The 14,917-nt window shown below is 34.7% G+C and overlaps 1 non-coding gene across 1 annotated transcript; it reads left to right on the top strand.

Moving 5' to 3' along the window:
• Positions 1-774: 774 nt before the first annotated feature.
• On the top strand, positions 775-846 carry TRNAT-CGU (transfer RNA threonine (anticodon CGU)). The gene has a single exon. It is a non-coding gene; the product is annotated as a tRNA-Thr (tRNA).
• The last annotated feature ends 14,071 nt before the right edge of the window (positions 847-14,917 follow it).

Raw genomic sequence — 14,917 nt, 5'->3', positions numbered from 1 at the left:
AAGTGGAAAAAATAAATCATTATGGATAAAACATTTCAAATAGTTTTACTATTTTACATTTTAGCTTTTTTATGATTATATTTTTTTGTTGAATTAAATTGGTTAGAATTATAAATTCAAGTTTTATGATCTAAACAAGTGTTGAAGGGGACTTTCAACATAACGTATCTATTGAAAAATACAATTTAAAATAAATAAATATGTATGTATCCATTTTAACCATAAATTTATTAAACATAAAAAAGATTTAATTTATTGAAGTGTAAACTTTTTCAAACTTTATAATATAAAAAAAATTGCATCAAAAAATTTAATCCCTTATTAAATCCATAATTAAAATAAATTTATATTAATCTATTAAAATTAATAAATACATATTTATCTAAATCAAATGGTTAACCAAACTCAACACTAAAGTTTGACTAATTATCTTAGTAGCTATATTGTGCACCATACAACACAATAAACAGTGAGTAAAGATTTTGTAACTTTAAAAATACCCATTAAAATGCCGTTTAGTGCTGAGATAAAAGCACAAGAGGCTTCCACTTAACTACACGGTGTACTAATAAGTAATTGAAATCTAATCGTGAGATGTCACTATCTTCACCGCCAAACGAGCCCCACATGACGAAATATAAATTAAGAGATAAATGGACAACTTAGAGGATCGGGAAGTAAAATTTAATTTCACCTAGTGCTCCATCTTCAATTATTGGTGACACCTATCAAACTTACTCCATTTGAAAATGACATGACTGGGAATATCCATCGGCTTCCATAGCATAGTGGTAGTGCGTTCGCTTCGTAAGCGAAAGGTCGCGAGTTCGATCCTCGCTGGGAGCTCAATCTAATTTGCCAACAATTTGACTTTTATTCGAAGTTATTCGTTAGTTATTTAGATATGAAATAATCTTTACGTAAAAGATTAAGGGCAGAAAATAAGGGTAAGTGTTTACTTATTTTTTTAGTTTTTTAGATATGAAATAATCTTTACGTAAAAGATTAAGGGCAGAAAATAAGGGTAAGTGTTTACTTATTTCTTTATATTTAGGGAAAAAAGAATTTAGTATATTTAGATATTGTTGTTTAAATATGTGAGAAACATAGAGTGATGTGTGGTGTGGCGGCTGAATATTTGAGAAACATATAGTGATTTGGTGTGGCGGCTGAATATTTGAGAAACATATAGTGATTGTTTAAATAGGTGAGAAATATATAGTGATGGTGTGGCCGCTGAATCTCTGAGAAACATATAGTGATTGTTTAAATATGTGAGAAATATATAGTGATGTGTGGTGTGGTGGTTGAATATGTGAGAAACATATAGTAATGTGCTATTGAGTTTATTGAGTGAGAGAAAAATATAGTGATGTGTGGTGTGGTGGTTGAGTTTGAGTTGAGGTCGAGTTTGTTGGGTGAAACCTACGAGAAACATATAGTGATGTGTGGGGAGGTTGAGTTTGTTGGGTGAAACCCACTATAAATATATAGTGATGTGTGGTGTGATGGTTGAGTTTGTTGGGTGAAACAGGGAGAAACATATAGTGATGTGTGGCCAGGTCGAATTTGTTGGGTGAAACCCATTAGAAACATATAGTGATGTGTGGTGTGGCGGTTGAGTTTGTTGGGTGAAACCCACGAGATCAGGGATTAAATCACATTGATTATATTATCTTACTATGGTGTGTGGCTCAAGGAGTAGACTCCCATGAGGTCAGGGGTCAAATCACATTGAGTATATTATCTTGCTATGGTGTGTGGCTCAAAGAGCTTGCATGTTGTTGTTGGATGTACTCGAGCTTGTAGGTTGTTGGATATACTCTTGGTGTTATAGAGAATTGATCTTGCGTCTTCTTTAGATTAGGTTTGGGTATTTAATATATTTTTTTAAATATTCTTAAAATAGATATGAAATAATCCTTACTTAAAAGATTATGCTTAGAAAATAAGGGTAACCCTTCACCTATAAAAATTCAGTGTATTTAGATATTGTTATTTAAATATTTGAGAAACAAAAGATATTTTTGGGTATTTCATTGTTCAGATTTAATATATATTTTTAAATATTCTTAAAATAGATATGAAATAATCCCTACTTAAAAGATTATGCTTAAAAAATAAGGGTAACTGTTCATCTATTTCTTTCCTTATATTTAGAAGAAAAAACTCAGAATTTAGTATTTAAATATTGTTTAATTATCAAAAAATACTTTTAGGTATTCTATTGTTCACATTTAATATAATTTTTTAAATGGTGAGAAAATAAGGGTAAGTGTTCACCTATTTCCTTATATCTAAAAAACAAACTTACAATTTAGTATTTAGATATTTTTGTTTCAATATTTGAGAATTAAAAGATATTTTTGGGTATTTAATTTTTCATTTGTAAAGGTAAACTTAGAATTTAATATTTAGATATGATTATTTAAAGATTTAATAATTTAGTATTTATTGATATTTTAAAGATTATGGTCAAGTTAAACATTAAATTAAATTAATGTATGAGAGATATCCTTATTGTGAGACAAAATACCTACATTCAAATAATTTAATTACTAAAGTTTAAATTAATGTATGAGGGATCTCTTTATCTGTGAGACAAAAGACCTATTTTCACATAATTTAACTACTAAAGTCTATAAAGGTGCACATACTCTATCTCATCTAAATTTAAACTTTCACCTCTTAAGTGGAAACATGTCTTTTTAACCATCAAACCACTCAAACTATACATCATAATTATATATTTTGAAAAATAACATAACTAGCAATTGCACCACATGTTGCAAATGAAACATGGTAAGGCAATAACATATAAAAAAGAAATAATTTTTTTATGCAATTTTGTTTCTTCACTCACATTTCTTTTTTATCATATGGTATGTTTTAGGGAGATTCTAACCAAGCCAATATTGAAGAATATGTTCAAAATGAAGGTAATGCACAACACCTTAACTCCAAAGGATTTATGAAAGTGATCTGCACCATTCCCAATTGTTATAAGTAACTGATTTAAATCAAATATTTCATAGCACAAATAATCTCATATTACCTTTGATTAACAATGCAATTGATGATAGTTTGTGTTATAAGGGATTCAAGATAATGTATGTGCATTTTGAGTTATTTTTTATGTCAATTCGAGCATGTTATCACATTTTTTTTTTTTTTTTTGTGATTAAGAGTATAGAATTTTTAGGGTGGTGTTCTATGTGCACTAAAATACCAGTGAGGTCCAACGCTATGTATGGGGTTTCGTTTTCAAGATATGTTTTTCCAGAGCAAGGAAGATTTCAAAGGTTTTCTAAAGTAGACAGAAGATTAGGTTGTTGCACTTTTCATTGGCCATCTCTCTCTTGAAAAAAATCTAGAAAACAAGAAGTAATGCAAGTGGATTTCTTTGAGTAACCCAATAATAGCTAGAACCCGAGTTTATGAGCTTATGGTCCACATGTGCTACTGTAAAGGGTTACTTGTAACTTTTATATCCTATGAGAAGAAGAAACACCACCTCATGACTGAAAATTTCATGTCATCATTCTCAAAGAGTCCAAATGACTCTCGTTCTGATACAAACTTATGGGTTCCTAATATGAAAACATCTACATTAAAATTAAGCTACACTGAGCACTAAGAATGATGCAATGAACCAATATTTATTGGGTGAAGGCATCTATTGAAGTAGACTACTCCATTGTTTATGTCATTCATGAGTAATAAATAGACAAATTCAAACATAAAGTCCATTTTTTATTCATAAAAATACAAAAAAAACTGAAGCATTATTAAGTTGAAGCAAATGACTTGGAAAAATTCATTAAATCCAAAATCCTCCAGATGATGTATGTTCTAAAACTTCACCAGAATGTATCAATTACCAATCTCATCACACTGAAAATGCTTATTTAATTAGGTCTAAACAAAAATAGTGCTTAAATGCATATGCACCTGTGTGTATGAGAGAGAGGGGGGCAGGGAAAGGGAGATCAATAGCTTAATGTTCTTGGTGAATCATGATAGATCCCTTCATATCATAAAAGACAACTTTCATTTGAATCAGGATTATCGAGTAAAAACATCGGTGCCTTTTCTAGTATGCAATATATTCAAGGGGCACATTGAATAATGTCAAACAAGAAGACATCCCCATGAAAACAAGAAAAAAAATGCACCACAAAAACCCATAAGGAAAAATAATTGTAGTTGATAGCCCATTCATGATATGCTGAGATTGAAAACCCAACAAATGAATTTTGAAAAAAAATAAGAACATAAATGTGAAAATGAAGATCATTCTAGGCAGATTTAGCATAAATGTTCGCCCTCTTGCTTTTGTTGGACGAGGAAGCCTTTTTCCCCAGCTAAGGTTTTCAAGAGATAAACAATTGTAGTCCATAAGCCTAGTGGATTCCCAAGTGATTCACACACTTTTGACAAGATTGGCCCCATCACCATGGTTGGATTATATTCAACAACAATGTAACTGCAACTTTAACTTAGCTACAGGGGCCTATAACTTTAGTGGAAGTTAATAGTACTAATTCCGTGGATCTACCTAATTTGTGTGATTGGTTTTAAGTTATAACCTATGATACTACGTATAGATAATCACTTACCTTGTAGGTTGATTATTTGAACCCAACTTGAATGGTACAACAAAGCGTTGTTAGCTCTCTGTTGCTCTGCTTCTTCATGAACATAGTGTTGAAGACCTCTTCTTGAGATTTTTGAAGGGATTTTCTCAGGATTTTTTCATCTTTTGGCATCACTAATATTATGCCAATAAATTTTGATATACTAAATTTGAGTGCTTCGTACATTACTGGAAGCATATATTTATTTTATCTCTTTTTCTAGTGTGACTTTTACTATGATTAAATTGATAAATAAATGCAACTATATCCTTCCTACTGTCAGGCCCCAAACAATGCAAGTTTGGTTAAGATATTAAAGTTCTAAAGTGATGCACTTATAAATGTAAGCCAACTAAATTGATGCTGCTATAATGTAAGAGATGACCCATTCAAGGTGATAAAACAAGTTTAAGTCAATGTTTCTCACCTATGTGTGCATAAGTAGGTGTGGGTGAAGGTGTCAAAACAAGGTATCATAACCTCCCTTTGCCTTAGGGATGATGGGGTTGTGTTGGCACGTAGTGAGTTCGATGCGTAATTCATAGGGTCAATTTAACCCACACCTTATGGACTCCCCATCTCGGTGGTTATTGTCTCTGTCATTTAGTGCTTTTTAAAATCCTCTCAAAGTTGCTAAGGGATATCCTCCAATCTCTACCAAATATTGATTGAGTCAGATTGAAAGACCCCTTCATTTACAAGTTGATCTACCATAACAGTAACTTTTCTCTTGGTGTGGGATAGAAAGATCACTAAGATCTAGTTGCTCAACTCAACGATTAGGCAAAGGCCTAGTGATATCCTCCAGTTGTTAGAGATTTTATCTACCTTAACATTGTTTATAATTTTCCCCATAGCTAAAATGAGGTGTTGGCAATCCCCTTCCACTATTAGAGTGTTGTGATTCTACTCCTTTTGCTGACTACAAACCCTTTATCAAAGTTGTTGATTCTGCTCCATTATTGGATTTATTTCCCATTCTCATTGAGAAGAGAGAAAAAATGCTTCTTATAGAATCTCTGAGCACAACCCCGCCAGGCACTAGACAGTCTCGGGTCCTTATAAGCCCCATCAAAATTGGGTTTAACAAAATGAGTTGGGGTAGCGACCAATGCTCCTTAGATCAAGGGTTAGGTAATTTTCTTATAGGGGCATGCAGTCTATGGCATCTATCCAGATTTCAGTTTTGGAATATGATTGATTCCACACCCTCGACCTATTAATCTTCCATTGTCTAGTTTTTGGCACTAATAGATTCCCAAACATTGGTTGGATTAAACTCCACACGATCTCCAAATTTTGGTGTTTGTTTGTCTATTGCACTCTTTACAAATGTCCCAAATCAAGAAAGTTGGGAAGGAGTTCCAAACCTCACTCAGGATTGGATTTTGGAAAGGGTCAATTTGCTAGCTTTCAATAGTCTAAATTGTGTACTCACAGACTCTATCCGACACTCTAAAGAGGGTTTGCATCTCTGTCCCATAAATAATAGGCTACTTTGCAATCGTTGAACAGGTGATTTTTCATTTCTCCTTCAACTTTGCACATCATTCAAATAGAGAGGCCTTTGTATCCTTTGCACATAAAACAATCCTGAATTAGTACTTTTTTTGGGCCATCAATCAAAGAGTGGATGATATTTTGAGCTAACAGTGAGAATTCCAAATCTTACCCCTTATTTCTCACTTATCATTTGTATGCAAACCAATTGCTATCATTTAGGCTTATTTTAACTTAAAATTGCCATCATCCTGTTGGACCTATCTCAAGTTGTCTCGTCCAGACCAAGTCCTTATTTGTTAGGAATTTAGTTGAAGCTCTGTTTCCTACATGGATCGTGAGTCCCATTATATCCAAACTCTTTCCATTATATACACACTCTTTCCAATAATGACAAACCTTTGTCCACTTCTTTTGGATCATAAATGCTTTAGTTTTTTCACCTCGTCTGATCATAAAGGATTTAGTTTGTTGACACAGGGCATTTTTGCCAGGATGGGTTCCTATTCGCAAGCACATCTGCCCATAACAGAGTTGACTGGTTATTTAGTTATGACTGCCAGCTATCAACCCTGGCAATTCTTATTTTGATTCCATGCCTGTTTCAAATAAACACACTCTCTAATTACTTTGTTTGAATTTGTAACTTTTTGTGCACTTTTGTGGAGCTTCCCAATATATCCAAGCTCACAGTTAACCAAAGTGTACAATGCACTTCCAAAACATAATGCTTACTGGCCTTTCACATTGATAAATATGTTGCAGCCTCCTATTACAAAAATGCTTAAATCAACCAGATTTCTGTCCATCATTGCTGGATTTGATAAAACAATGATCCTCCTCTAGAATCAAACATGCACAAAATATTTGCCTAAAAAACCTGGACTGTATGAAAAACTGGGAAGGAACACTATCTATAAAGATTATTTTTAAACATGATAGTAGTTGTCGACTAACACCTACAACTAATTGCCATAAGATTTTCAGAACTGTTATCATCGCAGAGTTAAAATCATAGTTCCAAATAAAATTGAAACAGATTATAGTCAGAGTTGACAAATGTTGGCTTGATCATTATGCAAATAATCCGATCAACCTCTCGTTCAATTTGTACTGTTATATGGCTATGACTAATCTTGTACTACTTTTCAATTTACTCTATTACCCTTTGAATAACCATATCAACATTTGCATCTCACTGAATTTTTACATGGCATGCAAGTATTTCCTTATCAATATACTCTATTAACCTTTGAAGAACCATATCAACATTTGCATCTGACTGAATTTTTACATGGCATGCAAGTATTTCCTGACTGTAATGACCCAAATGTGCAGTTCATGCATAGTTAAGACACTAGAAATTACACACGATCTTATTCAAACCGTGTGGAATCAATCTCATGAGGTGCACTCACCATCAAAACTGATAGAATATGCTTCAACATCTTTAACATCTAGAATATTCTTCGACATCTTTATATAGCATCAATCTCACGAGGTGCACTCACCATCAAAACTTATAGAATATGCTTCAACATCTTTATAATGATCCCTAGTACAAGTACTGAGAAAAACCATGTACATATCAAATCAATTATTTTCCAGTCGGGCTTTACCCAAATGACTAATCCTCCAATCATGACCCCAATACTCTGAACCAAATAGCCACAACAAAACAAGTTGTTGGAACTGCATTAGTACTACCGAGGAACTATGTGGCTAGTAGACTAGCAAGGGTAGAGATCTACATTCTGGTACAAAGTGAAATAGTTCTGCAAACACTCTTCTTGCCTATTGAACAATAAGAAACAATCAGACAGTTATGTTCCACCAAGACAATACAAAACCTATTAACTTTTCATCTCAAACTGTACTGATGTCTCTTTCCCAGATTGATATGTGTAAATAGAATATAGAACATTAGTATTTTTATGGAGATCCTGATACTGATAATGAGAGATCCTTGCAATGATATTGATAATGAGAGTTCTAGGGCTCAAATTACATATGTTGTGTGTCTTGGAGACGTAAACATATTGGAGGTGTGAAAACAAAATTTTATGATTAATGAACAACCATTTCCGCTCATCAGTAGGGTTGATTTAGCACAACATGAAAGGATTTTTCATGACATTAATGATGTAGAAATTTTTTAGCTATTGATACCTTCAACTCTTGTAAAATTATGCAAAAAAATTCTAGCTGGAGCATGTATTTATGAGGCTGCAATTTATTGGAGACAACAACATTTTCAATTGGTGCTTGCAGGGATTTTCAACCTCATAAGAGACAAAAGCAAGCCCTAAATCATGGATATATTTTCTCTTTCAAATATTATCCTTATCCTCATCTTTCATGTGCATTTCTGCATGAAGGCAGTGATGGGAGGCTGCAACTATGTTGCATAATTTTGGAGCTACCTAATCCCTTTTTTCTTGATGACATAACAAATAATAGTTCAAGTCTTGATGATGCTTACAAATGCTTTATTCAACAATGGATAGAACAATCTTGTAAAGGTACACACCAACCTTGGCATGATTCTAATTTTCTTGCCTCATTTGAGAAGATCACTTATATTTCCAGCTAAGTGGTGATAGAGATGTGAGTCTATGTTTCAAGGAAATCTGACATATCCTTGTTTGGTTTGTGGCCAAACACAAAAGAAAATCTCATATTCATCATTAGATAATATGACGATTTCATTGGAAAATTGATTTTACCTAGCTCTTGCATGTTATTGATTAAGAGTAAGATACAAAGAATAAGATCAATCATGTGCATATTTACATTTTTATTGGGTTGCCTCCAACATTTTCACTTATGCCTTTCTTTGTAAAATCCATTTTTGAAATTTCTGTATCTTGGAAAAGAACTTTTGACTGTATGTGGGGTTATGGGATGTGAGCACCAAATGATTTTCTCACTTTTGTAGCAGTTTTAACAAGTAGAGAACTAGAGTTCTCAAATACCCTCCAAGAGAGTGTTTGTCCCCCATATGGAGCCAAGTGCTACCCCTAAAAAATGTACATGCATTTTGATAAGAGTAGCACAAGGAAAAACAAATATATATAGATATATATATATATATATATATAGAATACACAGCAGCAGGGAAAACTGTGAGACAAATCCAGTTGATGAAAACATAAGTAAAAGAGTTGTAAAAGCTCAGATAAAATGCATTTATGAATCTGGATTAGATCCAACTTCTGCAGATACTGCTGGCATAATACACTCATTTGTTTATCCCTAGGGAAGTAAGGCTGCAAAATATTAGTTATTGACCAGAGATACTTATAGGAATCATGATTTCATTTCTTTATTCTTAATCACGTAAGATCGGTTTTAGGTTGAAGATAATATAGTGTTTCCTTAACCCTCAATTAATCACAAAGATTCAATCCAAAATCTATGCAAGGAATTTGAAATGGAAAAAGAATAGTATGGAATCTCTGCTCCTTGAGGATAACAACACATGAAGCCATGAAGCCTAACAAAGATATATTTGAGACAGACAGGCCCAAAATAGGCTTCATGGCTTCATGTGCCATGAATGGCAGACCCACATCAAGCTTATTTTTGGCATGTATGTCTCACTAGATATCTTTGTTAATGAATGCACTATTTTACGTGCCAAGTCAACATGAAAACGTGTAGAGAAGGCCCTATTAATGAGCCTGAGTTCATGCCAAATATTCCCAACAACAAAGCATAGCCTATAATATTTTGGGGATTTTATGTCATTACCCAAAGCATCAAAGCACACAATTTTGAGGACCATTTCCCCTTTGAGTGAATGTTATTATTATTTGGTGACCAAATATTATTAAAAAACTTTTCTCAAGCATCTCACATACATTCCAGGGCTCCCTATCTAGAGAGATACTGAAGGTTAATGAAGATTGGGTCAAAGGTTTAAAGGCTCTATTGGAGGAAGCAATCTACCCCTCAGACATATTCCAAGGGTGCATCACTGCATCACCTTTGAGTGAACATAAATCAAAGTCAAAGCACAAAGCTTTAAAGGCATCCTGATTCTAAGGGTGGTTAGAGCCACCATGGACCTTGTTTGCAGTGTGCACACATCTTCATGAGAACCACTCCCTAAGGATGAGGAACATATTTCTTATGAAGTGTATTTTGCAAGCAATTATGATATGCTAGTTGGAAGGAGCAACTTATCTCCTGCACATATTACAGGGGTGACATGTGGCAACTTGGTGGAGGAAGTCCATTTGTCTATCCCTAGGGAAGTAAGGCTACATGATCTTAGTTATTGACCAGAGATACCTATAGGAATCATGGTTCCATTCCTCAATTCTTAATGATGTAAGACCAGTTTCAAGCTGAATATAATCTAGTGTTTCCTTGTCCCTCAATTCAACACAAAGATTCAATTGAAAATCTATGCATGTGATTTGTAATGGCCAAAGAATAGTATGGAATCTCTGCTCCTTGAGGACAACAATACAATAATCCATGAAGCCTAACAAAGATATCTTTGAGACAAACATACCCAAAATAGGCTTCATGTGCCATGAAGCAGACCCACAAGAAGCCTATTTTGGGCATGTCTATCTCACTAGATATCTTTGTTACTGAATGCAATATTTTACGTGCCAAGTCAACATGAAAATGTGTAGAGAAGGCCCTATTAAGGAGCCTGAGTTCATGCCAAATAAGACCAACAACAAAGCAAAGCCTATAAGGCTCTATTTTGGGGGTTTTATGGCATTACCCAAAGCATCAAAGTGCATAGTTTTGAGGAGCATTTCCCCTTTCAGTGATTGTTATTATTACTTGGGGACCAAAAATTATTAGAAAATTTTTATCAAGCATCTCACATACATTCTAGGGCTCCCTATCTAGAGAGATACTGAAGGTTAATGATGACTGGGTCAAAGGTTTAAAGGCTCTATTGGGGGAAGCAGTCTACCCCTCAGGCATATTCCAAGGGTGCATCACCGCATCACCTTTGAGTGAGCATAAATCAAAGTCAAAGCATAAATATTTAAAGGCATCCTGATTCTAAGGGTGGTTAGAGCCACCATGGACCTTCTTTTCACACATATTCATGAGAACCACTCCCTAAGGATGAGGAACACATAGTTTATGAAGTGTCTTTTGCAAGAAATTATGATATGCTAGTTGGAAGGAGCAACTTATCTCCTGCACATATTCCAGGGGTGACATGTGGTAGCTTGGTGGAGGAATTCCATTTTTCATGAGAAGACTAAGTTTGACTCATGTCAAAACAGACCCTACAGTCATTCTTGCCAAGTTTGACTTTCCAATCCTTGAATCCATATGCTAAGTTTGACCACTCCATAACCTAGTTTGACCTCTTGGGTATATTTGGCATGTATTAATTCTATCTAGCCTAACTTTAAGCCTTAAATAAAGTGTTTTACACCCTAACTAACCCTTCTCATTTTTTGTTAGCAAACATACTCGTAAACTAAGAGCCTTCTCTTATTTTCAATACAATACCCAATCAACATAAAAACTTCCACCTCTAAACAAAACTCCAAACCACCTTGATAGCTTGCAAGTTTATGCTCTTTAACAACTACGACCTGGAAATCATGAAGTATACCTCTATGAACAAATCCAAAACCCCCTTCATGTACAAATTAAACCAATCAACAAGTTGTTGAGCTGTAATTTTATGTTTCCCTAGCAGAGTGAAATATAATAGAGAAACCATATATTTTCCCCCTCAGTTCGTGTTCCATTATAAATTGCAATTTTATGCTACCCTAACAGAGTGAAATATAACAGAGAAACCATATATTTTCCCCCTCAGTTCATGTTCCATTATAAATTGCTTAGGTACGCTAATCATCTCCTTCACTCAATTTTATTGCTAAACCATGGTATTCAAATTGCATACACATGTTGAAGTAATTTCTCCCTGTTCTGTTAGAGCTTTGTAGCATCATATTATCCAAAATCATTGTGGTAATAAATAGAACAAGATGTTAGAAATGCATTTGTATTTCCAAGGAACTGTGTGGCTAATAGCCCAACAAGGGTAGAGCTCTATATTCTAGTACAAAGTGAAATAGTTCTGCAAACATTCATTCTCTTCTTGCCTGTTGAACAATAAGAAACAATCATGTTAGAGGATTGACCTCAGGCTGAAGGGAGGCAATCCTAGGATAACCACAAACCAAGCTTAACCTGGTAGCTAGCCCTACCATATCGGGGAAGGGCTCTCTCCTTGTCAATCTCAGTTGAGATGACTGTATAAAATATGAATTTCAGGATAGGTATAGTAGCTCTAGGGTTTTTGGTTTATTTTGATGAGTTTTTTGTTGGATCAAATGGAGCAGGCAGCTTTGGGTCTGGGAAATCAAGTCAGGAATGCAGGGTGTTCTATGGGGCGAGGTAGGTAGGTGTTTTAGCACTTGAAATTGAGTGAGATGGTAGGTCTAAGATTGGTGAGAAGCTGAGGAGGGCATGCAAAGATCATGAGTCCTCTTCAAATAGTTGAAAACATAAAAAACTAAATGTATTCCAAGGCAGAGCGTTGTTACCAATGTATTCTACTTATCTATCTTGATTTCATTTAGTTTAAAAGAATGAATTAGATTTTGGCACACCTAGCACATGAGAAAAACTAATTACAGAAGGAGAAACTATGCAAAAGAACATTACCACAAGTATCCCACAAAAATAGCTGCAAATCCTGGTTTATTTCCTTGCCAAACTGTTGTAGAGATGGACAATGTAGCTCAAAGCATCCAAGAGAGTCCAACCTTTACAAATGAGGAAGAAAATACATAATATAGACATGAAAACCACCTATGCTAGCCATCAGAGGTCGAATCCAAGAGATAAGGGGCTGTTTCAACCATATCTAAACTAGGAACAGGAATATAGGTAGTGGAACAGCTTGCCTCGAAAACCATGGAAACTGATTCATTCACCCCCAAACCACTTCAAAATGATGAATCTACCTTATAGGTTCATTTTACATTTACATTTACATGGCATAGCATCATTTGCAATCATAAATTTATCCAAAATGAGAGAAAAAGTCAAATTGCAGAAAAACTAGGCGAAATTTGGATTTTTGAGCAAACTGGTTCTATGCGTAGTGCCACCTGTCCTATGCGTAGCACCACTTCTCAGCTGATTTTGGAGGCCTTCCCCTTAGCCAAATTGAGCCCAAGATAGCTCGTTGGAAAGGTCTACTTGTCTAGTTTCTAGAACATTTTGAATATTTTCATTTGGAGGTCAGTTCCCCCCTCAAAAGTGGAATATATCAACACTGCTTCCTGTGTGTCCAAAAAGGGGCAGAGAGGTCATTTTTTGATGGTTTTTTGACCTTTAGGTGACTGAGATTTACTCCAAAATTGCTGAAACTTTTATGGATTGATGTCCTCATCACCTTGAATCTGAATATGCAAGCCATTCCTCCAAAAAGTGTCCCAGTCAAAAGCATAGCGCTGGTGGCGCTATGCACTTATTGCAATTTCCTGTGTTGAAAAATTTCAAAATTTGAAAATGACAAAATTTCACCAAAACTTGCCCAGATTTGGCACAAATCTCCCTCATTAGTTGCTTTGATGGGCTAGTGAGGCCTCAGCCAAGATTTTTGGCTTGTCATGCTCCTTTTTACTACTCAAGGCCTTCCTCAACCTTGCCTTAAGTTTCCTCATCCTTGTATTGCATATTTTGTTCCGAGTCATATAATGATAGGCCATGTGACGAAGCATCTTCTTTTCTTTATTGGCCTTCTCAAGCAGCTTTTCAAGGTGAATGATAACCCTTTCAAGCCAAGTTTCCCGGTGTTGATGCCCCGAAAATCGTTGCATCAACATCGGGGGATAAGCACCCGGTCCGGACCTTAATACAACTCCTTTTCCGTTTGGGATGGTGGCTCCGACTGGATATAATGGGACTAGTTTCCCAATAATGAATAAAAGGGGGATGGATGAGTGATTGGTTTTCTAATAAATGATAAGGAGTGGATGAATTAATCTAACAGCAAAAATACAAATAACGATTCTATCCCTAGAGGCTTCTATTCTTTTAAGTGCAACGCTTGATGATCTCTGTTCATCGATAGGCATATAGATGACTCTACTCAATAAACATAGACATTCATTCACTTAATGATTGCTTTGTTCAAATAGTTGAACAAAGTGATTAACAAAACATTGTTACACTTATCCTTTTATATTATCGATACATGTATGATTAAAAGAAAAGCACACTGTAAACATCCAGTAGTGGAAAGTATAAAGAATGTTGTTAAAAACACATGCATATATCCGATAATAGCAAGAGCGATCAAACAACAATTCACATAAAAAGAATGAACTCAGACATAGATATTAGTACCATATGAGCTGCAAATCATTTCCAACATCAATCGCTATTTGAATTCCTTCTTCCAACTCAGAAATACTTTTAAATAAAGGCAGTAGTGCACATCCACATAAAATCTTCGTTATCAAAATTGGAATAATTGGCCCAGTCTTTATAAAAAAATATGCCTAAAGTACAGTAGTGCAACTTCAGGTTCAAGTCATATACAAAAACTTCTGACCCTTTCCAATGCATTGAAAGGGTCTATAAATACTTGATTAAAACTAATTAACTATAAAATTAAAATGATACTTAATTGGTACAACTTGATTTGGAGTATCTTCATCATAGCAATCTGGCAGTCGGTAGCATGATTCATCACTCTGGCTGTTTGCCTTTCGAACTGAGTTGGCATATTGCTAGCATTGGTTCCACTTCTGGAGGGCGGCTGAGAC

This window comes from Pinus tabuliformis, chromosome 2_1, assembly GCF_031772625.1.
Source record: "Pinus tabuliformis cultivar Carrire ecotype Pingquan chromosome 2_1, CPIR1, whole genome shotgun sequence".
In the NCBI taxonomy this organism is placed as follows: domain Eukaryota; kingdom Viridiplantae; phylum Streptophyta; class Pinopsida; order Pinales; family Pinaceae; genus Pinus; species Pinus tabuliformis.
This window is presented reverse-complemented; position numbering and strand designations above follow the sequence as displayed.